Consider the following 26,289-nt stretch of genomic DNA (forward strand, 5'->3'; position numbering starts at 1 on the left):
CTGTATCACCTTCTTATATATATCTATCTATATACTGAACTGAAATTTCTGACACATTTATAACACCTGTATCACATTCTTATATATATCTATCTATATACTGAACTGAAATTTCTGACACATTTATAACACCTGTATCACCTTCTTATATATATCTATCTATATACTGAACTGAAATTTCTGACACATTTATAACACCTGTATCACCTTCTTATATATATCTATCTATATACTGAAATGAAATTTCTGACACATTTATAACACCTGTATCACCTTCTTATATATATCTATCTATATACTGAACTGAAATTTCTGACACATTTATAACACCTGTATCACCTTCTTATATATATCTATCTATATACTGAACTGAAATTTCTGACACATTTATAACACCTGTATCACCTTCTTATATATATCTATCTATATACTGAACTGAAATTTCTGACACATTTATAACACCTGTATCACCTTCTTATATATATCTATCTATATACTGAACTGAAATTTCTGACACATTTATAACACCTGTATCACCTTCTTATATATATATCTATCTATATACTGAACTGAAATTTCTGACACATTTATAACACCTGTATCACCTTCTTATATATATATATCTATATACTGAACTGAAATTTCTGACACATTTATAACACCTGTATCACCTTCTTATATATATCTGTCTATATACTGAACTGAAATTTCTGACACATTTATAACACCTGTATCACCTTCTTATATATATCTATCTATATACTGAACTGAAATTTCTGACACATTTATAACACCTGTATCACCTTCTTATATATATATCTATCTATATACTGAACTGAAATTTCTGACACATTTATAACACCTGTATCACCTTCTTATATATATATATCTATATACTGAACTGAAATTTCTGACACATTTATAACACCTGTATCACCTTCTTATATATATCTATCTATATACTGAACTGAAATTTCTGACACATTTATAACACCTGTATCACCTTCTTATATATATATTGATCTTATATATACCTCTCTTACATCTATATCACATTATAATACCTGTCTCATTCTAACATACCTGAAATTCTCTCATTTTTTTATACCGTATTTGTTTCACTTTTCTTATATATGTCTCACCATTCTTATCTCACCTTTCTCACACCTGTCTTATCTTTCTTGTATTTCACTCATTTGCCTCACCTTTCTCACACCTGTCTTATCTTTCTTGTATTTCACTCGTTTGTCTCACCTTTCTCACACCTGTCTTATCTTTCTTGTATTTCACTCATTTGTCTCACCTTTCTCACACCTGTCTTATCTTTCTTGTATTTCACTCGTTTGTCTCACCTTTCTCACACCTGTCTTATCTTTCTTGTATTTCACTCATTTGTCTCACCTTTCTCACACCTGTCTTATCTTTCTTGTATTTCACTCGTTTGTCTCACCTTTCTCACACCTGTCTTATCTTTCTTGTATTTAACTCGTTTGTCTCACCTTTCTCACACCTGTCTTATCTTTCTTGTATTTCACTCGTTTGTCTCACCTTTCTCACACCTGTCTTATCTTTCTTGTATTTCACTCGTTTGTCTCACCTTTCTCACACCTGTCTTATCTTTCTTGTATTTCACTCGTTTGTCTCACCATTCTCACACCTGTCTTATCTTTTTTCCAGGTACACATATGAGATTACGGAGATCTCCTCACCAACTCATTTCAACTTGTTGCCTCTAATTCTGCTCTTTGTTTCCACATCATGTATATGTTGAGATTGGTATTATGTCTTGAGAAAATGTATCATTACAGCCCAAATCTTGTCTTTCTTGTACCTATCTTAACTTTCTTTCATTGTAAATGTATATCTATATTTAAGCAGAAATTTGATGATAGCACTGAAAGTATAGCTCTGAAAAAGTAACACCAATTACAGTTTCTGTATATATTGCATTTATTTAAACATGCTGAAAATAACTAATGTGCTTAATTTGATTGTATGTTTAGTGTAACTGCCTAACATTCCTTAAATTTATCTGAATTACATACACCTTTCTCATGTCTCATTTAAGGGTCTCATTCCTACTTTTTACAGTCTCTTACTTACTCAATTATCTCTCCTTTCTGAGATTAAATGACATACACCTTTCTCATTTCTCATGTTAGGATCTCGTCTGACTATCTTATAGTTATTAAATTGTCTCACCTTTTTGTGACTTGTTTCCTATGCCTCTACCATATCTTAACTCACATTGTGATGATTTTGTGTCTGTTGTTATCCATTTTCACCTTACTTTGGCCTGTAGATGCATAATCTGTAATTAAAAAAAATTCATGAAATATTATGTGACCATAAATGAAAAATAATAACTTTACATGGATTCCCTTTGAAATGTATGAGGATGTATGTGTCACATACGAGATTTCTTTGCAAGAAATAAAGTGTTCAGTCAACATATCTGGCTTATCCACCTGTACCTTAATGGGGTGAAAAGCTTTGTTCAAATGAATGACTGTAATTTACTTCACTTGTACTGAATTTATTTCTCTCATTAAGATATCTGTCATAAAGCCATTTAGGTCGACCTTATCTTATATACTAATGATTTAATCTACTTTCTGTAAAATTATCATTCTTAACAATACAAATGGTTTTTAGTTCATGACTTTGATACAAGTTGCACAAATAGTACTTTCTTTCTAATGCTTGGTAGTGTTCACTCGTTCCCCTATATCATGACAGAGTAGGGTATCTTGCTGGGGTCTTTTTCTGTATAAATCATCGGGGTAGTACTGAAATACCGCCTCAGTTCATTTCCCCACTTTTGCAAGGAGGCTTGCATGATGTGATGACCACACACACTCAATACATAGAGAATACATGGTCAGTGTCCTAACATTTAAGCTTCATTTGGGTGAGGGTGAAGAAAGACAAAAGTGGTGAGCCTCTGGTGAGTCTCTGGTGAGCAAGGTTTGCCTTTTTGTCCTAAGCCAAAATGCAGCTTATATGTTAAGATACTGACCATGTATTCTACTTATTCTGGGACATTGATTGATTATCAGACAATCAAATCTTCAGCAGTTTGGTGTTCAATTATTTTGTTAATCTGTCATTATGGTGAATTTTGCCTGATGACGTTCACCAAAATAATTACTCTGCACAGAAATGTAATTCCAAACTTCAATGGTTATGATAATAATTTTCGTAAATAAACTTATTCATTACAACATATAAAACAGTTATTCATATTATTAGACATGATTTTAAAGTAAATTCAGAATTGACCATAGCTGTTAATTGGATGGCAAATATATAACCAAACTAAAACCAAACCTGAGGTCATGACCTTAACTATTTTGAATATAAAAATGGCAGTCTAGATTAAATGCTTTAACTTTTGGTACAAAAGGCACAGTCTGAGGTCAAGACCTTCAAACATTTTGTATACAAATGGCACAGTCTGAGGTCAAGACCTTCAAACATTTTGTATACAAATGGCACAGTCTGAAGTCATGACCTTCAAACATTTTGTATACAAATGGCACAGTCTGAGGTCATGACCTTCAAACATTTTGTATACAAATAGCACAGTCTGAGGTCATGACCTTCAAACATTTTGTATACAAATGGCAGAGTCTGAGGTCAAGACCTTCAAACATTTTGTATACAAATGGCAGAGTGTGAGGTCATGACCTTCAGACATTTTGTATACAAATGGCACAGGCTGAGGTCAAGACCTTCAAACATTTTGTATACAAATGGCAGAGTCTGAGGTCATGACCTTTAGACATTTTGTATACAAATGGCACAGTCTGAGGTCATGACCATCAGACATTTTGTATACAAATGGCAGAGTCTGAAGTCATGACCTTCAAACATTTTGTATACAAATGGCACAGTGTGAAGTCATGACCTTCAAACATTTTGTATACAAATGGCACAGTCTGAAGTCATGACCTTCAAACATTTTGTATACAAATGGCACAGTCTGAAGTCATGACCTTCAAACATTTTGTATACAAATGGCAGAGTCTGAGGTCATGACCTTCAGACATTTTGTATACAAATGGCACAGTCTGAGGTCATGACCTTCAAACATTTTGTATACAAATGGCAGAGTCTGAGGTCAAGACCTTCAAACATTTTGTATACAAATGGCACAGTCTGAGGTCATGACCTTCAGACATTTTGTATACAAATGGCACAGTCTGAGGTCAAGACCTTCAAACATTTTGTATACAAATGGCACAGTCTGAGGTCATGACCTTCAGACATTTTGTATACAAATGGCACAGTCTGAGGTCATGACCTTCAGACACTTTGTATACATATGGCATAGCCTGAGGTCATAACTTTTTATACCAATGCAAGGACATTAGAAAAGGGTGTGCTCAACATTAACAGCTTCATGAAATAACTAGGTATTAAACTTTCATTATTTGCCTACCGGTTGTGTGGCTCCGTGCATATCTTTAGGTATCCATTTTCCAGCAATTAGACCAGCTGAAGAACCTACTTATATATTGGACCGGTGTTGGCTTTCCCCTACTCTCAAACATTTTGAATATAAAAATGTCACAGTCTGAAGTCATGACCTCCAAACATTTTGAATGTATAAATGTCACAGTCTGAGGTCATGACCTTCAAACATTTTGTATGGAAAAGATACAATGTGATATTACACCTTGTGAACAATTTGTATACGAATTTCATAGTTTGAGGTCATGACATTAAGTGTTGTAGAAAATTACTGTGTTAAGATATGTTGGTAAGTGTACAACCATACTTTGCGCATTATTGAAATTCTAGTGATATCGGTATGTGTGTACTTCAGCTAAATGGTTACTCTTATCTTGGGTTGACTGGTTTTTTTATCGCCATTAAATTTAGGTCACATTCGCATGACAGGTACATAGATTGTTGTTTTCCTTTTGCAGAAGAGAAGTTAAAAACACTTGTAATGTGCATAATGATAGGGAATTATATAACTTGAATCCCCAATATTTGGTATAAACTGCAGGAATGAATCTTTTAAAATCAACACAATTGTATGTATCTTTGTATACATGTATCATCATATACATTATTGACTTTCAGTAAAACCATGGAATAAGTTATTATAAATTTACAAATGATTCATTAAGATGATATATTGAATTTCTTTAAAAGTATTCCAGCTTACATACATAATATACATAAATGTTTCCCTGGTATTACAAACATGATGTTCAAGTATTTTTCTATCATGATTCAAACTTGTTCATCCATGAATTCTGATATAAGTTTGTATATAAATGTTATCTCTCCTTCGAGTATCTGATCAATAGTAATGTACTCTATGCTATTAGACTTAAAGTGTTTCTCGTTAATTTGGCTGGCTGTGCCACATTTTCCCTTCTGGCTCTCTTGATCGGGAAGCTTATGATTATCTACACTAACATTCACTACGTAGAACATTCAGCCTTCGTATGATGAAATGGTTTCATTATTTTCTTACCTGGGATTTGTGATTAATTCCTCCCTGTAAGTATTAAGTAAATGGTGCATACAACACCCAAGGCCAAACAGAAGGCAGGTTGTCCATCATCTCCTGAGTGCAGGTTGTAACATTAAGTGAATTCAGAAGTCTTGTCTCGGTCAAACACAGGACATTATCTACTGTAAATGTCTTTGGCCTGTCATAATCAGCTGGACAGATTCTCATTGCAACATTCTACACTTATTGGAAGATACTGTGACAGATATCTAGCTTTTCCTAAGAAACACTCTGTTGACTAGGATCTGTATGAATCTGTACATCTGACTCTGTGGAGGCTGTATACTGACAGTGTCAATGCTGTACCCAACATACCTGGGTTACTAGTAAGTTTCCTTTGGAGTCCTGACCATACACTGTGTGACACGGCTGAGTAGTTTTGCCGGGTGTGTGAAACTTTCTGTCCTTGACAGGGACTAGGTTGGACATCAGTGACCTAACCTTTATCATTACTATAAATCCTGCCTTCACTTGTGTATTTCTCCGTAAGGCTGGGGTGTACTACTCCATAAGGCTGGGGGACGAGATCTACTCCAACACTATTCCAGGGTACATAATCTCCTGTCAACATGGCTAACACCTCGATGCCTCTCCTCAGCAGAAACAGACGGCCTTCAGCTGCTGTCGCAGAAAAAGAAATCATGGTGTGTACTTCTAAATTAAACATAATGTTGTCAGAAAGCAATAGATACAATTACATTTCAGTTGTTTTAACTCTGGAGATAAATGATCTATGCAGTAAAATGATTTCCTAAACAAAAAGATACGAAAGATTGGAACAGAACAAACTTATCTTTTTATTGGTAGAAATAATTTCACTGTTACAATGAACTTTATTTGTAAAATGTATGTAGAACTAGCAAACCTGTATATCAGAAAGCATGAAATGATTTATATTGTCTAAACTATTGAAGCATTAATTTACTAAATTTCAAGTGATGTTCTTGTAAATAAAATGAAAAACTGGACAGGTACATCATCGAAATATTGTGGTAAATTTGATATACTAGTAGTATTGTGTCTCTAGATGTGTCAACACTGACTGTACTGATGATGTAATGGGAGGTATTTTGATGCTGAGTCAGTTATGCAGTGTCACATACCTGTTATCCATACCTGGTGTGTAATTCAGACAGGATTTCACCTCTCCTGTCTTAAGTAACAAGAACTTAAAACCTTTCTTAGATATCTCGATAATACAAGTATGATATTTTATGCTCTTAGCGTTAATAACGCTTCAAATGTCTTTATTCTGGAGAGTTTGTATTTTAGTTATCATTAAAATAAAATGAACAGAGAAAACCACAGCAGATTGTGTAGATGTGATACAGGAGATAATGACAGATCACATAATCTGCCCATTTTTATCCAGTAAATTTGCCTATGTTATATTTTTGCAATATACCCAGGGAGGATTTTCAGTGGATGCACCGGCCAGAAATCAGTTGACAACAATGTTACATCATGAATTGAAAATGCCACAGAAAACAAATTTAAAAATGGCAGCCTCTGTTTAATTTTAATCCTCCGTATTTTGACGTTAAAAACTATCAACATGTAACTTTTCTGGCATTATGTGATGGAAAAAAAAATTTGAAATTTCATTTTATTTCCTACAAAATATTCCACCTGTTATCCAGTGAATTTTGTGGTGGTTGTTAATTAGCATAATATACCTTGCAGCATTATTTTCATTGGATGCACCAGTCAGAAAATGATCTTGATGTATGATAAAAGTAAATTAACCTTCATTTTGTACAGATGTACGAACTATTGTAATACTCCTACGGCAAATGGAACTCATTGTATCAACAGAAGTCAAATAAGATTGTGTATCTGTTTAACAAAATGTTAAATATCTAAGTTATGTGATAAACAGAATCTTACATTTGTCAGATCAGTATATTGGGTGTTTGGTTGGTGTGCAGTGGTAGCATTTTTGCATAGACGTCCAGCATTTAATTCCTTAATTTGACCTGTAAAGGTAAGTGGTCACCTGACAAACCACAAGTGCAAGGGTTTCCTCTAAGGATAAAACCCCTCCTGGGCTGGAATACCTTGTTTTGTACACAGGGTCTGTTAAAAAGTTTTGGGGAGTTGAGGGCTTGTATGAAATACTATAACTAGTATACCGATGACTTTCCTGTGGGTGGTTTTAATTTCTCTCTGGTATTTTGTTGGTTCCATTTTACTAGTTACATTCTACAATACAAGCCCTTATCCTCCACAAACATTGTAACAGGCTCCTGTGGTTTCTCCAGTGTTATGAAGGCGGTAAAGTTTAATTTAAATCTGGTCTGTAGTGGAACTGTTGATTAATTAATTAACTTTTTTTTGGTAAAATCGTTGGGCTTACATCTGAGAGATAAAAGAACAGAGAATCTTCACAGTAATGTTAGGAAACTGTTAATTCTAATTCACCTCTATACAATATTGATGGTAAAGTTTGGGTCAGGAGACTTAGGTAGGCACTTAGCCAAGCTTAAGGTTAAACTCCATGGCTGGTTACCCAACCATATCCGATGTTACTATGACTGCTGATTGACCAATGATTTCTGTAATAAAGTTGACAAATTATTCTGAAATGTACATCAGAAGATAATAGAATAATGGAAGATGAATACGCCCATCATTAGTACAGTTATAATTGATGTACACAGCCAGTATTCAGATTTCTAAACCAGCTTTTCATTAAAGCTTTATAGAGCTTTCAGAGTGAATTTAGTAATTACGATTTAAACATATAATCCCTGAGGTGAATTTCACACTAAAGACCAGTTATATATTACCATATTTATCCATTACAGCACATTGATTCGTACTTCATCTTATTTATTCTGCAATAAGGCCAGGGGTCAGCTCATAACCTTTGACATCTAAAATGGAATGGACTTATTACTTTAGTACTTCATTGTATTCTGTAATAAGCCCAGGTGATGACATGGTTGAGTCTTTGCCACTTTACCCCTAGTGCTCTGGTTGATATAGATAGCATTGTTAGAAGATCAAAATCGTTGTCTAATAACAGACATTGTCATGTAGGATATAAAATTGAAACAAGGATTAATGCAGGTAAAAAAATTAAAGAAAAATGAGATTTAAAAATCTTGTTTTTACATAAACAATTTAGCAAAGTGACTTTTTACAATATATTTTTCTACTTGCACGTAATTCCTTGGTCTCTAAAGAACATCTCTACTTTTTTCTATAGTAATTTTGTATTGTAACAATTACTTTGAACTAATGTCATAAACCTCCAAATTGCCATCCCATCATCTTTTATATCCCTGTTGTGTTGTTTGACTTGACACCAGCTGATGTCCTCTGCCTTCCCTGATGAACTCAATTTAAGGTACCTTATTTCTCACACTATCATGTATGATAAATCAACTCTACATATGTGTAGGGTCAAAATTGTAAATCGGTAAAATTAGCAGTCTCGAGGATCCTTAGGCTTAAACACAACCCTCACTACTGGATCCCTCGGGTCTTTAGTATGTGGTAGAAAGCCAGTATTCCACTCTATTGATCTATGTAGGCTGTAGAGCTATTGGTGAATACTCTTATACTACATAGTACAACTACAGAAGGTTCATCAACTGGAGATTAGACCTTTATGAACAGGGTGTTTTACCACATACCCTCTCCTTCACTTATTCCAGGTAGAGTTACTAATGTTTCAAAGTTACAGCAGAAAGAATGGGCTACCGTAATTATCTTGTAGTAAGCCCTAGCTAGAGACATAAAGACTGAATTTGTTAGGTACTGTAGTTATCCTGTACTAAGCCCTAGCCAGTAACAGAAAGACTGAATTTGTTAGGTACTGTAGTTATCCTGTACTAAGCCCTAGCCAGTAACAGAAAGACTGAATTTGATAGATACCGTTGCTATCCTGTTCTAAGCCCTAGCCAGTGACAGAAAGACTGAATTTGATAGATACCGTAGTTATCCTGTACTTAGCCCTAGCCAGTGACATAAAGACTGAATTTGTTAGATACCGTAGTTATCCTGTACTTAGCCCTAGCCAGTGACAGAAAGACTGAATTTGATAGATACCGTAGTTATCCTGTACTTAGCCCTAGCCAGTGACAGAAAGACTGAATTTGTTAGATACCGTAGTTATCCTGTACTTAGCCCTAGCCGATAGCAAACATTCATATTCTGGCTCACAGTCAGTGAGTTAGTGTATTACATTTGTTTGTAAATCTACTGAACAACGAAAGATACAGGTTGCTTTGTTACATAACATATGAACAATGGGGTAGATTTTTGTTTTTTTTTTATGCGAAACTTCAGTGTATATACAAGATTTTTCTAAGGGCTTAGACCGACAGGATTTTGACTAGATCCAGAATTGATAACAGAATTAATTTTAATTTTTATTTCTTATTCCTATAACTTTCGAAATGTTTGTATCTATAGAACTGATTTCATCGAAGATTATCTTTTTAAAATAAAAGAGATTAACTCTTTCATCAGCCATCTCTGATTTCAGTTTTATAGAGTAATATGAGAATTCTTTAGAAACGGCATAAAGAAATATATATTTACATGAACTATAACTTTCTATATTTATAACAAAACTACCTTGATGCTGGGTTTTATAAATATCCACGGAATAAAACACATGCCAGAGATTTTCACCTGTGTTTTATCATGAAGTTAATTAAAAGTCATATACATGTATTTATATCTATGAAGGCTTAATCTAGAAATGGAGAAAATGCCGTTTGAATACATGCCAACACTTGAAGGCACTAAGCAGCAATTGTTAATGACATTTAACTATACTTGTATAACTTAAATGTGGTATCTCGAACATATCTCACCTGAACTGAGGCGTTTTGCCAACCTTTGGATGTATTTTGAGATTTTTTCCATACATTTGTAAATTTTTCCTCGCTTGGGATTCAGTTATCGTACTTTTAAACTGCAACGAGAAAAAAATATTGGTATGATTTTTGATGAAGGTTTGTTTTTTTTTACATAAATCTGAATGAAAAATGAAATTAGATACAAATGTAATCAATCCGTTTGTAAGTTCAAAAGACATTTCCTACTACTTTTGAGATTTCTGAACATGAATATGCTGTTTGATTTGTGAAATATGTCAAAACTACTAGCAATTATCATATATCAAGCAGCTTTTAAGATAAATATTTGATAAAGAAAATAGTTGCCAGGCATTGTCTGCCAACCTCTAGAACAAACCAAGTACAGTGTCATATGTAGTTGTATGATTAACACAAAAGTAGAGATAGTTACCAAGTAGATGGTTACTGCAATTCATAGTGAAATCATATACTCATTCAAAAATGCTAAAAACATATTTCAGTTATATTCTGGAAAAAAAAATTAAGTCATTCTGTTTAATGTTTAATTGTTTTTTTTCTTCTTACCTTTAAATCTGTTAATTTCCGTGTTGTGAAGAAGTAATATTTTGTTATAATCAGGAAAAAAAATCTCATTATTTAGTTTTGAAATATAATTTTCGTGTCAAATTAAGCCAATGTTAAATTCAATCCTCATCCCTGATTACTGTTTTACCACTGGGAAACATCATGCACTTGTGTGATATTGTTCTCCTAGATGAAGTTAAGCTACTATGTATAAAAAAAACCTCATATTAATTGTTTTAGTATGGTAATATTGTAGAATAATTCATGAATGATGACAGGTGTAATCAAGTCATTGCGAGGTTTTCAGGACTAAAGGATGTTATAAGTTGCCTGTTAGGGGTTATTTCCGTTTTGTCACTCTGTGAGAGAAATTGTTTTCTGCTCTTGTGGTGTGATGTTAAATATGACGGGGGAAACTTGTATACCTGAAGCTACTACAGCCGAAGAAAAGAGTGCTGAAGCCGATCACAGGGTGAGTTAGGAAACTTAGAGTAATCGGTTTCTGTTTTAAAATCAAAGTTCTTTATTTTTTGTGATTTGCTGCCTAGTTTTCTTCTTGACCTTGAATAAACATTATTTCAGGATGAAGTCCATTTTCTCTTCACATTTTAAATATTTTATATTTTGATTGAAATATTTATTTCAAATGAAATGAAATGTTTATTTCAGTTATTTAGGTCTCCATGTTACAAATTGACAGTGTCTTCATATTGTATATTTTGAAAGTTAGTTTGAATTAGGGTCTTTCTAGTTTTATACATCATATTTTCTAGCTTATCATTTCATTTAAGAAATAAAGTTTGGTAAATTAAAGTATTTGTTTGGGTCAAACTGAATTGATATGCACTAAGTCTAAATTCAAGATAATTCTTCAATTTTAGAATTGTTTTAGGAAAGGAACATAAACCAGGACAAACGTATTACATGTGGTGTCAGTGTCTTCCTGCATGCGCAATTAATTCTGACGTATAGTTGTCAAAGTCATAAAGTCACAGTAGACTATTGTATACAAGGACATTCAGGTGACGTGTAACTTCTCTCCTGTATGGAAATTATGTATAGTAATTAATGACTCGCAGAACATATTCACGAGAAGTATGAAATGAGCCTGTGTGTATTGAAATAACTCTTAGAATTAATTTTGTCAGAATATGGTATTACAGGGAATGTCTGGAAGGCTTCAGCTGTATAAAACTATATCGTAATAGATCTACACTCTCACAGTCTTTTTCAAATGAAATATGTTGATGGTTTTTCCAGATTGTATGTAGTGTCATCTTGTTGAAATATGGTACTAGTTTTCCAAGTGATATAAATATCAGACTCTACAAAGTTAACAGTTAAGTAATGTTTCTGATCAACGTTACCTGGTTTTAATAAAAATATTTAACTTTTCTTGGTTTCTGAAGTGTATGTAATTCTATTGTAGGAGACATTGTTACCTGTGGTTGGATCAGATGAAATTGTCAATTTTTTACGCCTTTTTTCACTTGGACGCTCCTGCTACACATTTCTCGTTGAATCATATTAAAAACTTGATGGGAAAAAACCTAAGAAAGGAGGTTGTATATTGTGGATTTGTTTGGCCACCAAATAACGTCTAATGTATTGATAATGCCATAAGTCTAGAGATGAATACATGCCCTTCCTCAAAGTAACGGAATGAGGTATTTTAACGGGACTTCACGAAAAGCCATACATTGGGTGTGCATATTGCTAGATATAAAATACAATTTGTGAAAAATGTTGGAGAAAATGAAAAGACAATTTTTTAACAAAGAAAGTAGTTCTATGATAATGTAAATTTGATAAATGTCTTGCTTGTCACAAAGTAGGAAGTAGCCTGTTTCATTTATGTTACCTGTGTTTGCCATTTACAAGAAATGAGTGTGAAGTTCATCATGTCTTTACAACAAGGAAGTGTATTAAATGATTTATGCCCTTGTATCCCACACATCAGTGTACAAAAGATTTAGTTTTATACATGATAGTCTCACAGTTTCCAGACTATAGATTTACACATAACAGTCTCACAGTTTCCAGACTATACAGGTCTTGATATCTGATTTTTCAAAGGTTTTGTGATATTTCTTCCAGAAAATTTGGTAATTTTTCGTGGCATCATCTTGGTAAAACAACAATTACATGTTACATTGACAATGGCCTTCTACAATATATTGTTATAATTAAAATATTTAGCGTAAGAAATCAAATTGTACAGTGGTTATCTGAAATACACTCTTGTTGACTTTGTGTAACCTCAGGTTATCACTGTAGTCAGTGATTATACCTTTCTCAGCAGCCTAGGGGGTACATTCTCAGGTGGGACTGTGGTCGACAGCTTTGTACTCAATAATCAAGATCAGGCCTCTGCAGTATAATACTGAATTATTTACCTCATACAGTGATTTGAATCACTGCTGTGGGATGTGTGATGTGATATTTGTAAGTCTGCAAGTTTTTGATATCAGTTCAGAATGACTGACATACAGGTACAACATTTCCATTACCCACAAATTGGATTTTAATATGTTTCTGTATAACCTTTGACCCTTCAACCAGAAGGTGTTTGCCCTGAAAATAATTTCACTTAAGCAGTTAATGTAAAGTTCTGAATTTTGGGGGGCTCCGTTTTTTCACTATCATTGAATAAAAGCTTGGACATTAATTTGAATAATGTGCCCTGATATCTGACCTATTGTTATAGCAAGTTAAGTTCTATGTAATTAATGCTTCCAACTCCCATTCAGACAGACCTTCAGGGCTCTTACACCCCATTTTGGGACTGGGGCCCGGGGCACTTAGAATTGGGAAAACATAGGGAAAACTTGGGGTCTAAATTGGGAAAAAAAGATACTATTTTGCATTGGGAATATTCGGCCCCAAATCTGGCAGATCGAGAGCCCTGCAAATGTAAGAGTTTGTAGTTTTTACCTTGTGTCAGTGTACTGGTAGCTATATTTATCCCAAATCATACTTTTTATTATTATGTTTGAATGACAATATTGACACAATCTAGATAATTATAAATATTGTTTACTGTTTTAAGTATCAGAGAACTTTCTTTCAAGTGAAGTATTTCTGTTCACATTTTTTGTATAGTATAGTAACCTTATTTCTTTAACCTCTGTAAACTGACGATGAATTGGTCATGATCTGGTAACATTAAAGTTGTGTCAGTGTAATGGAGTGACAGTTGTGAGGAGGATGAATGGGAGAAAACTATGCCCTGGGTTTGGCTGACAAATGTCACTGTATTGTGAATTAATTTGGTTTGTATCTACGGAACCTCTATACCAGACTTAAGTGAAAGATTTACTTGACAGCCAGCTTGTCACACAGTCTGTTCAGGCTTGGCTTAATATCCCAACAGTCTGACATATATCTACATGTTATAGGTGATATATTTGAATTAACTAGACAGGTCATTGACAGCTTATATATATATATATATATATATATGTAGTGTAGGCTTCTCTAGCCTGTAGGTACATTCTAGAGTCTTCCTCAAGGACAGTCAAATCTCACTTAATTATTTAATTACTTCAGTTAAAATTTACTCAATACTTCATTTTGACAGTTTTCTTTCGGAAAAATTCTTTGAATCATATGTACAAATAGGTATTAATTACGTGGTATTTCTCTGTCTCTCGGCAAATTTAGTGTGTAAAAATCAGACATGATTCTCCATTACAATGTAGGTATTGAATAAGTTATTGATGTCATCATACCTACAACCTGCGATTAGCTTTCCAGGTTATAGTGCAATTGTTCATAAATCTTTAAAATTCTGAAATCTGTTGAGTCATGTCAGTTTTGAACAGTTGTACAATTGGTATTATTTTGATAAACTCAATCATGATATTTAATTAAGATATTTTAAAATCATTCATTCATAATGATCAACAGGTTTTTAATCATAAACCTTATTTATTTTACAACAATTGCGAAACAAGCTATCAGCTTATGTTAATCACTCTTGTTGGCCCGGATGTAAGTGTTCCAAGAGAGGGTCTTACTGTGGAAGGAAATCAGGGTACCCAGGGAAAACCCGCGTTGTCTGGCAGGTGACCCCTTACCTTTTCACATCCGGTCTGGGAATTGAACCCCGGACGGCTAGGTGAAAAGCCAGTTTGTTACCGTAGTGCCATCCCACCAACCAACAAGTTTTCACAGATGATTCGGAACATTAATGAATTAATTTCCTTATTCATGCATAGATCAGTGCAAGGGATCAGTGCGTAATATAAATCTTTGGGCTTGAACTAAAAAAGGGCAAAGTCATTCATACAGAAAGATGATGCAGGATTTGTCAACATTTCTACTTGAGCTGCATTAGGTGGAGTTGAGCTCATTACCAGTCATGTGCTTTTACTTTTGAGGATAAATGTTACTCACCAAATTCATCAATACCAAACTGCATGTCATATCTAAAATAAGATATTGATTCATGGACAGATCAGTCTCTGGATTAGGCTGAAGAAAATCAGCAAAAATAATAGCCCCACAAAAATGAATGCTTTTACAGTATTTTGGTGTGTATTGAATGCATGCAGTATCAGACCTAAAAATGAGTGTGTTTCTTTTTAAGTAGTTGGACATATATAGATGTTATCATGTATAAGTAATAGTGATCCTTGAAAAGGCTAACAATACCACTCTGTCTGGCAGGGACAGAACAGGGGAACTTATTGGTGGGCTGAGATATTATCAGAATATAGACTTATTGATGAGCACCTATGATATTACTGAACACTGTCCCATAGGTATTTCATGTTTAAGAGCCACCAAACTTATGCTGTAAGGCGACTCTATTTAAAATGGAATACATGTTTTGTTCTTAAGTTAATTTGTGATCTTACACATAATTTAGTCGACTCTCCTCCAATATTTGTCCTTTTTTTGTCATTCCGATATATATTTTTATCCTAATTTTTTTTCTAGCATTGTTTTCAAAGTCACCAACAAAGATGGTTAATCCCACCCGCTTCTGAACAAAGATTTCAATATAAACATTATGTTTAATTAATGTATCTTTGTTCTGTTGACAGGAAATAAAATACAACTTGACTCCTGGACGTAACAAGCTACGAAGTCGATCTATGTCGCAGTCCTCGACGGATAGTAACAGTTCCAGTAAGTATACATCAGGTACGGACACATTTCATTACACTTCTGGAATATTGTTCTGCTTGGTCTAGTTTGGTTTTGATCCAGCTTCAGTCCTCTGGTTGTGAATTTTCCTACCGCTTTGTTTGTATTGAAATGCTTTTGAATTCAGTTTTATAACTTGTCTGGAAGGGAATCTTGAAAAGTTTCTTTTGTTTGTTGTTCTGGTCTTGTTTTGGCTGCTAGAATTTGCATGGAAGACTCCATTGCTTCGGAATGGTTTTGAATATATATATACTGATACAAGTCTAACCAAAGCAACTCCTCTGTACCCATGTCCTTGGTGTTCATACCCATGCTCTGTCCCCTTCGTGTACCCATAGCAAGCCTATGCCCCCTCCAAACATACACTGTTCTACCCATATCAAGTCAAAACCCCTCCATATCTCAACTTGTTTACCTGTGTGAATCATCATTTTCATGACTGGAATCATGAATATTTTTGCTACTTTTTACTTCAGGAAAGTGAATATTTGTCCTAAACTTTCTCTCCTTGAATCATGTATATTTGAGCTACCTTTTCACTACTGGAAACATGAATATTTGTGCTACTTTTTCACTACTGGAAACATGAAAATTTGTGCTACCTTTTCACAATTGTAATCATGAATATTTGCTGGAAACATGAATATTTGTGCTACCTTTTCACTACTGGAAACATGAAAATTTGTGCTACCTTTTCACTACTGGAAACATGAATATTTGTGCTACCTTTTCACTACTGGAAACATGAATATTTGTGCTACCTTTTCACTACTGGAAACCTGAATATTTGTGCTACCTTTTCACTACTGGAAACATGAATATTTGTGCTACCTTTTTACAACTGCAATCATTTATATTTGTGCTACCTTTTCACTATTGCAATCATGAATATTTGTGTTATCTTTTCACTATTGCAATCATGAAAATATAGGCTACAATGCCACTTCTGGAAACATGAATATTTATGCTAACTTTTCACTATTGCAATCATGAAAATATAGGCTACACTGCCACTTCTGGAAACATGAATATTTATGCTAACTTTTCATTACTGGAAGCATGACTATGTGTGCATGTTGTTGATTCTTGACCACCCACAATTCTGACTCTAATACATCCTGGACATATTTACTGTCTCTATAAATATTCGTCTGTTTAATGCATGGTTCTCAATGGATGTTCAATATCAATTGATTGATACAATGCCTGTGAAACTAAGGTCGTCAGTCATGTAACTGACCCCTGCAGTACAGATACATTACTTTACATAATCAGAAACAGAAATAACAAACATTTGTGATTTAGAATTAAAATCATTTGTACACAGGGTTTGAAAAACAAAATGACAGTAATAAATATTTTTGGAATTTATTTGTCTATAAGTATGATGTGAGGCCAGACATCTACTTGATGCACTGTGCCATATATCCGTACTGCGATGCTGAGGAACTCTGGGATAGGAATTGGCTTTTAGTTCAGTTTAGGAGTCTGCTTGCGTGGCTTTATGGTAGACAACACCACATTCAATACCGTCATTTACAATTTAGAAGGCTTAGCTATTACTGTATAAAAACACTGCTTTTAGTGGTGATGCTGGTATACATATGTGCTACAGGCATCAGTGCAAATTGTGAGATTTTAGATCAATCTGGTTTTCATGAGTGGATCTCGTAAAGCCACCAGGAATTTAGAGAAATAGTGGCTGAATCATCGCCTTTACCATTCAAGCTTACAGGCTTTCTCGCAAAAAAGAAATTTGTCTTTTGCTTCAGTGAAATATGGAGAGGCATACATTTCTTGTGGTAAAAGCATTAATTTACCTCACACACTCGGTGTGTGTCATTAGTTTCAATAGTAAAACAGATATTCTAGGGATCTTACTATATCATGATTGTTCAGAATCTGAACTTGAAATTAGTGTTTGGTTTCATTGAAGTTTTTTTTGTATATATTAGCTTGTAGCTATGTCCAAATGTGTATAATATGATACTTAAATACTGTGACATTATACTGGTCATATCGTAAAATTCTTACTATGTTGTTGACCTTCTGTGTTGAACTTTGATGTTGGTACAGTTCTCCATCAGTATTTATCAAAGGTCAGATGAATGGGATATATCTAATTATAGGTCATTATGATTATATAGCAGGGTCACAAGTTCATAAGGTCACATTTACTGTTTAGGGTTAAGTGTACAAAGTGTGCCCCAACATGGTCATAGATTCAAGTTTGTATTGGATGATAAATAAATCTACAGGGTGACATTGACCAATGAACATCATGATTCAAGAGTGAGATACAACTAACTCTCAAGTATCAACTATTGAGATAAAAATTGAAAAGATGCAATATATCAGTGGTATTTCATCAAGTGTAGTAGTTCAGTTTTACAGACAAAATTGTTAACACCAGTTACAAGGTTATGTGAAATGTCTTTCTTGTTCTTGAACGATAAGGTCATTTAGGTGCACAAACTAAATTCATTTGTTGTATTAGTCAGTGTATAAATTACAAGTCCATACATATATGTATATAAAGGTTATCATATATTATCCTGTATGTTTAATTAATATGTAAATGAAATCACCTGTTTAGGTGTGACAGGTTCCGGTTTGTGAAATTAAAGAGTTTTACCTAACGGTGATGTACAGGAAGAATTTAATCTTAAGATCTACGTAATACAAAAAAGAAATGCATTTAATGGTTTGTATTCTTCAGTTTTACAATGAAGGAAGGTTTTTTTTTTAAAGTATAGGAATTTACCTTGGGGAGATTCCTGTTTCAGGATACCAAAGGAAAGATCACAATACAGAAGTTAAAATTATAATTCCTTTGGAAAGCGTTCAAACTATGGAAAAACTTGGTCCTCATAATTACACATTATACCTGTGTTTTATTGTCCTATTTCTTAAAGAGATATGCTTGATATTAATCATTTAACATGTGGTTTATGTTAGAGTTGTCTCCCTTTAAGACATACATTATCTTAGATGTCATACCTGTGATTTGTATCAGAGTTATCACCACTATAGTATCCTTGAGGACATACATCACATGTGATTTTTTTATGCTCCTCGAAAATTTGTTTGGAAGCATATAGTCGCCACTTTGTCTGTCCATTCATCTGTATATCTCTCCATCTTTCTTTTCATAACAAAGCATAACTTTGCCAACAACTGGGCAAGGATCATGAAACTTTGTATACACTGGTCATACAAAGAGGATGAAGAGCGAGTTAAATTCAGTGCCTGAAACCCTTAATTACAAAATCATTGTTAAAATTTTCATCCAATAAAATAAATTTTGGGGAGAATTTATCAGTTTTACTGATGATACTATTGTATAGGATTTATTTCCTACCAATTTTTGTTATAATACTATGTAAGGCTGTGAATCATGTAGGAGTAATCTCCCTTTATGGATGTACTCTTCCTTATACATTCTCCCTTTGATTCATGTTGACTTAATCCCCCTTAAGGCTGTATGTAACATCAGACATAATCCCCATGATTCATGCTGGTATTATCCCCCTTAAGGCTGTATGTAACATCATACATATTCCCCATGATTCATGCTGGTATTATCCCCCTTAAGGCTGTATGCAATATTACGTGTTATCCCTGTGATTCTAATATGTCATGTAATCAAGTCACGCTTCTGCCATTCTGCATAGATACTTTTAACTGTTTGGAAAAATTTATGTGGTATGATATCTAATAGTGGTAGCGCATAGTAGTTTTGAGAAATATATTAATGTTTTGGCTAACAGAGATAATTTCACACAGCATCCTTTATAGTTTATGCAATTGCTCTTCAGAGCTTTTGAATACATGTTTAATATTAGTTTAAGAGTCACGGTGTCAGAGACTGGTGACGTCAATGCCTAAGATTTGATGACGTCAATGTATAATGATCATACTTGAGGCACAGGTGTCAGTGATTGTGAAATGGATACTTCAGCAGTTATTATACTTCAGATAGAACAAGATATATTCTTCTGACAGCCATGACTAGTGTATCCTCATTGTTGTAACCAACCTGACTGACAAATACACAAGTTAATACTCTAGGCGTATCATGGTTTACTCTTTGTTACAGGTCAGGGTTAGTAATGTTGTGTTAGCTTTACAAATAAGTGACAAATACTCTCAGACTAGATTTGAGAAGTACAAACTTGATGTGATAATGATGATGTTTTTAATGTTGAGCAAGTTTGTTGTGGTGATTTGTTTAAACTGAATTTCCTTATGATGATGTGTTTAAAGTAAAGCGGACTTGTGATGATGTGTTTAAAGTAAAGCGGGCTTGTATTGATGTGTCTAAAGTTGAGCATGCTTGTATTGATGTGTTTAAAGTTTAGCAAGCTTGTATTGATGTGTTTAAAGTAAAGTGGGCTTGTATTGATGTGTCTAAAGTTGAGCATGCTTGTATTGATGTGTTTAAAGTTGAGCATGCTTGTATTGATGTGTTTAAAGTTTAGCAAGCTTGTATTGATGTGTTTAAAGTAAAGTGGGCTTGTATTGATGTGTCTAAAGTTGAGCATGCTTGCATTGATGTGTTTAAAGTAAAGTGGGCTTGTATTGATGTGTCTAAAGTTGAGCATGCTTGTATTGATGTGTTTAAAGTTGAGCATGCTTGTATTGATGTGTTTAAAGTTTAGCAAGCTTGTGATGATGTGTTTAAAGTAAAGCGGGCTTGTATTGATGTGTCTAAAGTTGAGCATACTTGTATTGATGTGTTTAAAGTTGAGCAAGCTTGTATTGATGTGTCTAAAGTTGAGCATGCTTGTATTGATGTGTTTAAAGTTTAGCAAGCTTGTGATGATGTGTTTAAAGTAAAATGGGCTTGTATTGATGTGTTTAAAGTAAAGCAAGCTTGTATTGATGTGTTTAAAGTAAAGCAGGCTTGTGTTGATGTGTTTAAAGTAAAGCAGGTTTGTATTGTGTTGTTTAAAGTTGAGCAAGCTTGTATTGATGTGTTTAAAGTTGAGCAAACTTGTATTGATGTGTTTAAAGTAGAGCAAGCTTGTGTTGATGTGTTTAAAGTAAAGCAGGCTTGTATTGATGCATTTAAAGTAAAGCAAGCTGGTATTGATGTGTTTAAAGTAAAGCAAGCTTGTATTGATGTGTTTAAAGTAAAGCAAGCTTGTTTTGATGTGTTTAAAGTAAAGCAAGCTTGTTTTGATGTGTTTAAAGTAAAGCAGGCTTGTATTGATGTGTTTAAAGTAAAGCAGGCTTGTATTGATGTGTTTAAAGTAAAGCAGGCTTGTATTGATGTGTTTAAAGTAAAGCAAGCTTGTATTGATGTGTTTAAAGCTGAGTAGGTTTGTGATGACTCAGATTTTAAAGGTTTTATTTATGTCTAATAAGGCAGTTTATTGGTGCCTCTGAAGTTTGCTATGATTGTATTACATTGACTGAAAGTAATTATCAAAACGTATCTGTACTCACCTATGTTCAAATATCATATAAAGGTAAAAAATGCCTGTAAGACATCAAGTTTTTAAAGCTTTGAACCAAAAACCTGTTGCTGTTCATAGTTGAGGGTGGTAAAGTCAAATTTTGGAAGATCTTATTACAAATTTACATCACAAATGTTTCAAATGTCACATTACAGCCTGAAGGGGTTTTTGATGATGTCAGTAGAATTTATATGGCTTTGTTGTGTCATTATGACTGTTTACAAAATAAGAAATTCTCCATGTAGTAAAGACAGCTTTAAAACCAATGTTAATGTGTCTGGACTGAATTCTGTATAATTATTGTCAGAAAACACTGCTTACAGTCAAAGGGGAGACAATCACATCTTTTTGTATGCAAACTCTTCTCAACAAATATTTTAGAATCAATGTTGTATTAAATACAACAAGGTTAAATTCCTTATTTAGAGTAACACTGACCAGGTGGTGTACAAAGATGATGATAATTGTGGATACTTATTTATTATATAACTATTAAATTAACTCAGAATAACAATTTTTTGCCAGTTTTGGTCAGAGCTGGTTCACAAGAATTGAACTCAGTTCATTGCTACCATGTCAGAATTTAGCATTGAACAAAATATATGTCTAAGACATATGTATCTTTGAATTATTTTGATGTTTATTGTGAAGCCCTCAAAATAAGATACTTCTTCCATTGGTAATAATTGAACACAACTCTGCTAGGTGTTGTAAATCATTTTGTTCTTTATACAAAAATATTTGGTGTTTATGTATTTTATAGTGATAAAACTTTTGCTGGATTTAACCCTGGCCAGTAAGTCCATGTTTGGTAAAATGTCCATGATATCTGTTGCTGTTCAGAAGGATTATAAACAATGTTATGCTATTTTCTTGTCCTGTATACTAAAGACTATCAGACACACCTAATCAGAATCTGTATGCCCGTTCCCTTGGCATGTATTCATCTCTACCTGAAACTATTTAATTAACATCATTGGGAGTTAAAACCAAGATACAGTGAAATATAAATATATTCTGTCTCTCCTCAATCTGAATCTCTCTCCGTTCTGACCAAATGAAGTAGTCCTAGTAATATTCATCTTTACTTAAAGCAAACTTCATAATCAGGAATTCTGTTTAATCTGACCAAACAAATTAGTCCTAGTAAAGTCCCTGTTGTGGTCAGTTTAGAAATTAGTCCTAGTAAAGTCCCTGTTGTGGTCAGTTTAGAAAGAGTCCACTGTATGATTAGTCCTAGTAAAGTCCCTGTTGTGGTCAGTTTAGAAAGAATCCACTGTATGATTAGTCCTAGTAAAGTCCCTGTTGTGGTCAGTTTAGAAAGAATCCACTGTGTAATTAGTCCTAGTAAAGTCCCTGTTGTGGTCAGTTTAGAAAGAGTCCACTGTATGATTAGTCCTAGTAAAGTCCCTGTTGTGGTCAGTTTAGAAAGAGTCCACTGTGTAATTAGTCCTAGTAAAGTCCCTGTTGTGGTCAGTTTAGAAATTAGTCCTAGTAAAGTCCCTGTTGTGGTCAGTTTAGAAATTAGTCCTAGTAAAGTCCCTGTTGTGGTCAGTTTAGAAAGAATCCACTGTATGATTAGTCCTAGTAAAGTCCCTGTAGTGGTCAGTTTAGAAAGAATCCACTGTGTAATTAGTCAAAGTAAAGTCCCTGTTGTGGTCAGTTTAGAAATTAGTCCTAGTAAAGTCCCTGTTGTGGTCAGTTTAGAAATTAGTCCTAGTAAAGTCCCTGTTGTGGTCAGTTTAGAAAGAGTCCACTGTGTAATTAGTCCTAGTAAAGTCCCTGTTGTGGTCAGTTTAGAAAGAATCCACTGTGTAATTAGTCCTAGTAAAGTCCCTGTTGTGGTCAGTTTAGAAAGAGTCCACTGTGTAATTAGTCCTAGTAAAGTCCCTGTTGTGGTCAGTTTAGAAAGAATCCACTGTATGATTAGTCCTAGTAAAGTCCCTGTTGTGGTCAGTTTAGAAAGAATCCACTGTGTAATTAGTCCTAGTAAAGTCCCTGTTGTGGTCAGTTTAGAAAGAATCCACTGTGTAATTAGTCCTAGTAAAGTCCCTGTTGTGGTCAGTTTAGAAAGAATCCACTGTATGATTAGTCCTAGTAAAGTCCCTGTTGTGGTCAGTTTAGAAAGAATCCACTGTATGATTAGTCCTAGTAAAGTCCCTGTTGTGGTCAGTTTAGAAAGAATCCACTGTGTAATTAGTCAAAGTAAAGTCCCTGTTGTGGTCAGTTTAGAAATTAGTCCTAGTAAAGTCCCTGTTGTGGTCAGTTTAGAAAGAGTCCACTGTGTAATTAGTCAAAGTAAAGTCCCTGTTGTGGTCAGTTTAGAAATTAGTCCTAGTAAAGTCCCTGTTGTGGTCAGTTTAGAAATTAGTCCTAGTAAAGTCCCTGTTGTGGTCAGTTTAGAAATTAGTCCTAGTAAAGTCCCTGTTGTGGTCAGTTTAGAAATTAGTCCTAGTAAAGTCCCTGTTGTGGTCAGTTTAGAAATTAGTCCTAGTAAAGTCCCTGTTGTGGTCAGTTTAGAAATTAGTCCTAGTAAAGTCCCTTGTGTTGTCAGTTTAGAAATTAGTCCTAGTAAAGTCCCTGTTGTTGTCAGTTTAGAAAGGATCCACTGTGTAAATACAAGGATCCTTACCGAGGTATAAAAAAAATGAAATATTCAATTCATATACAGTGTTATTTAGAGGATCATCAAACTGACAGGTGAATTAAATCAGTCGTCATATAAACTAGCAAATAAAAATCATCAATCTTAATAATAGTGCTCGTCATAAATCTGCCATGAGGGAATAAGGTTAAATGGCAGACTGTAGCCAACGCTTGTAGTTTGGTGTATATGTTAACAGTTTCAGCAGCGTTCACCTTTAATGTAATATGGAGTCCGTCAATTCTGATAGAGGTAAGTGAACCAGCTGATGATGCTGATGAGTTCACACTGTGACACTGTATGTAAAAACAGTCTAACAATATAATTTGTATGGTGATTTTTTGATGCAGTCAGATACACAACACAAGGGATTATAAGGCTGGGTCTTTCAAGTTCTATTGGATTTAAACACATTTCAGATAATTGTTGGCAAATACTTTCCCTGTTTTGAAATTTATTGGGCATTAAAACTAATTAGCTTGAACTGTAGAGGTCTCTTGTGTGTCCTAAGACGGCTGAAATGTAATGTAATCAAAGTCAACATTTTGCTTGCATTGCAGCCACTGTGAGCTCAGCAAGCATATTTCTTCAGGATAGGATTTTCATTGAAGAAATAACTTTGGGCAGGATTTTGAAATAATGATCTATGTAATTTTTGCTGATTTTTCTTCTCTTTTTTTATTTTTTTTTTAATTACTTACATGTATCATAAAGAAAAAAGACCTTTTAATTTCTTCAATTTTCAAAATTCTCACACAATAACCATAATTTAGAGTGGTGTCTGCTGTAACTTAGAATGATCTCTGCTGTAACCTAGAATGATCTCTGCTGTAACATAGAATGATCTCTGCTGTAACATAGAATGGTCTCTGCTGTAACATAGAATGATCTCTGGTGTAACCTAGAATGATCACTGCTGTAACCTAGAATGGTCTCTGCTGTAATATAGAATGGTCTCTGCTGTAACATAGAATGGTCTCTGCTGTAACATAGAATGGTCTCTGCTGTAACATAGAACGGTCTCTGCTGTAACATAGAATGGTCTCTGCTGTAACATAGAATGGTCTCTGCTGTAACATAGAATGGTCTCTGCTGTAATAAAGAATGGTCTCTGCTGTAACATAGAATGGTCTCTGCTGTAACATAGAATGGTCTCTGCTGTAATATAGAATGGTCTCTGCTGTAACATAGAATGATCTCTGCTGTAACATAGAATGGTCTCTGCTTTAACCTAGAATGATCTCTGCTGTAACATAGAATGGTCTCTGCTTTAACATAGAACGGTCTCAGCTGTAACCTAGAATGGTCTCTGCTGTAATATAGAATGGTCTCTGCTGTTACATGCTATAACATAGAATGGTCTCTGCTATAACATAGAATGATTTCTGCTTTAACATAGAATGATTTCTGCTATAACATAGAATGATTTCTGCTTTAACATAGAATGGTCTCTGCTGTAACATAAAATGGTCTCAGCTATAACCTGGAATGGTGTTTGCTGTAACATAGAATGGTCTCTGCTATAACATAGAATGATTTCTGCTTTAACATAGAATGATTTCTGCTATAACATAGAATGATTTCTGCTGTAACCAAGAATGGTATCTGCTGTAATATAGAATGGTATCTGCTATAACCTGGAATGGTCTCAGCTGTAACACGGAATGGTCTCAACTCAACTGTAACCTAAAATTGGTCTCTGCTGTAACACGGAATGGTCTCAGCTATAACCTAAAATTGATCTCCTCTATACATTAGAAAGATCTCTGCCGTAATCTGCACCTGTCAAATGATATTTACCGTAACCTGAAATGATCTTTATGGTAACCCACAATAGTACTTTAATTTTTTAATCGTCTCGCAACTTTGAATAACTTATGTTTAAGTATGGTAGGTATAAGCAGTAATTCAGGTAAAGCTCAATGCCCAAAAATAAAAAACATAACTTATATACAAATATTGATGATCATAGATTGATTGGTGTCACAAATTGTCCATTGTTACAGGATAAAAAATACACCACACACCTATCAAACCAGACTGATTAATTCACATTAATTTTGATTCTAAGAAAGAACTGTATGTTGAGTGTAGTGT

At 34.1% G+C, this 26,289-nt stretch overlaps 1 long non-coding RNA gene across 2 annotated transcripts in view; it reads right to left on the bottom strand.

The window, feature by feature from the left end:
• Positions 1–879: 879 nt before the first annotated feature.
• LOC132545024 (uncharacterized) overlaps positions 880–26,289 on the bottom strand; it is a 34,462-nt gene continuing 9,052 nt past the window's right edge. Inside the window, exons 2-4 of one of the 2 annotated variants that reach the window (XR_009554026.1) lie at positions 10,363–10,463; positions 5,495–6,151; positions 880–2,311 (exon numbers count right to left, since the gene is read on the bottom strand). This is a non-coding gene — a long non-coding RNA (uncharacterized LOC132545024). Of the gene's footprint in view, positions 2,312–5,494; positions 6,155–10,362; positions 10,464–26,289 lie in introns of both variants that reach the window. The other variant, XR_009554025.1, reaches the window with a different exon arrangement.

The sequence above is a fragment of the Ylistrum balloti genome, unplaced genomic scaffold (assembly GCF_031769215.1).
Source record: "Ylistrum balloti isolate Yb309-2 unplaced genomic scaffold, AGI_CSIRO_Ybal_v1 Utg369820, whole genome shotgun sequence".
NCBI classification, from domain to species: Eukaryota; Metazoa; Mollusca; class Bivalvia; order Pectinida; family Pectinidae; genus Ylistrum; species Ylistrum balloti.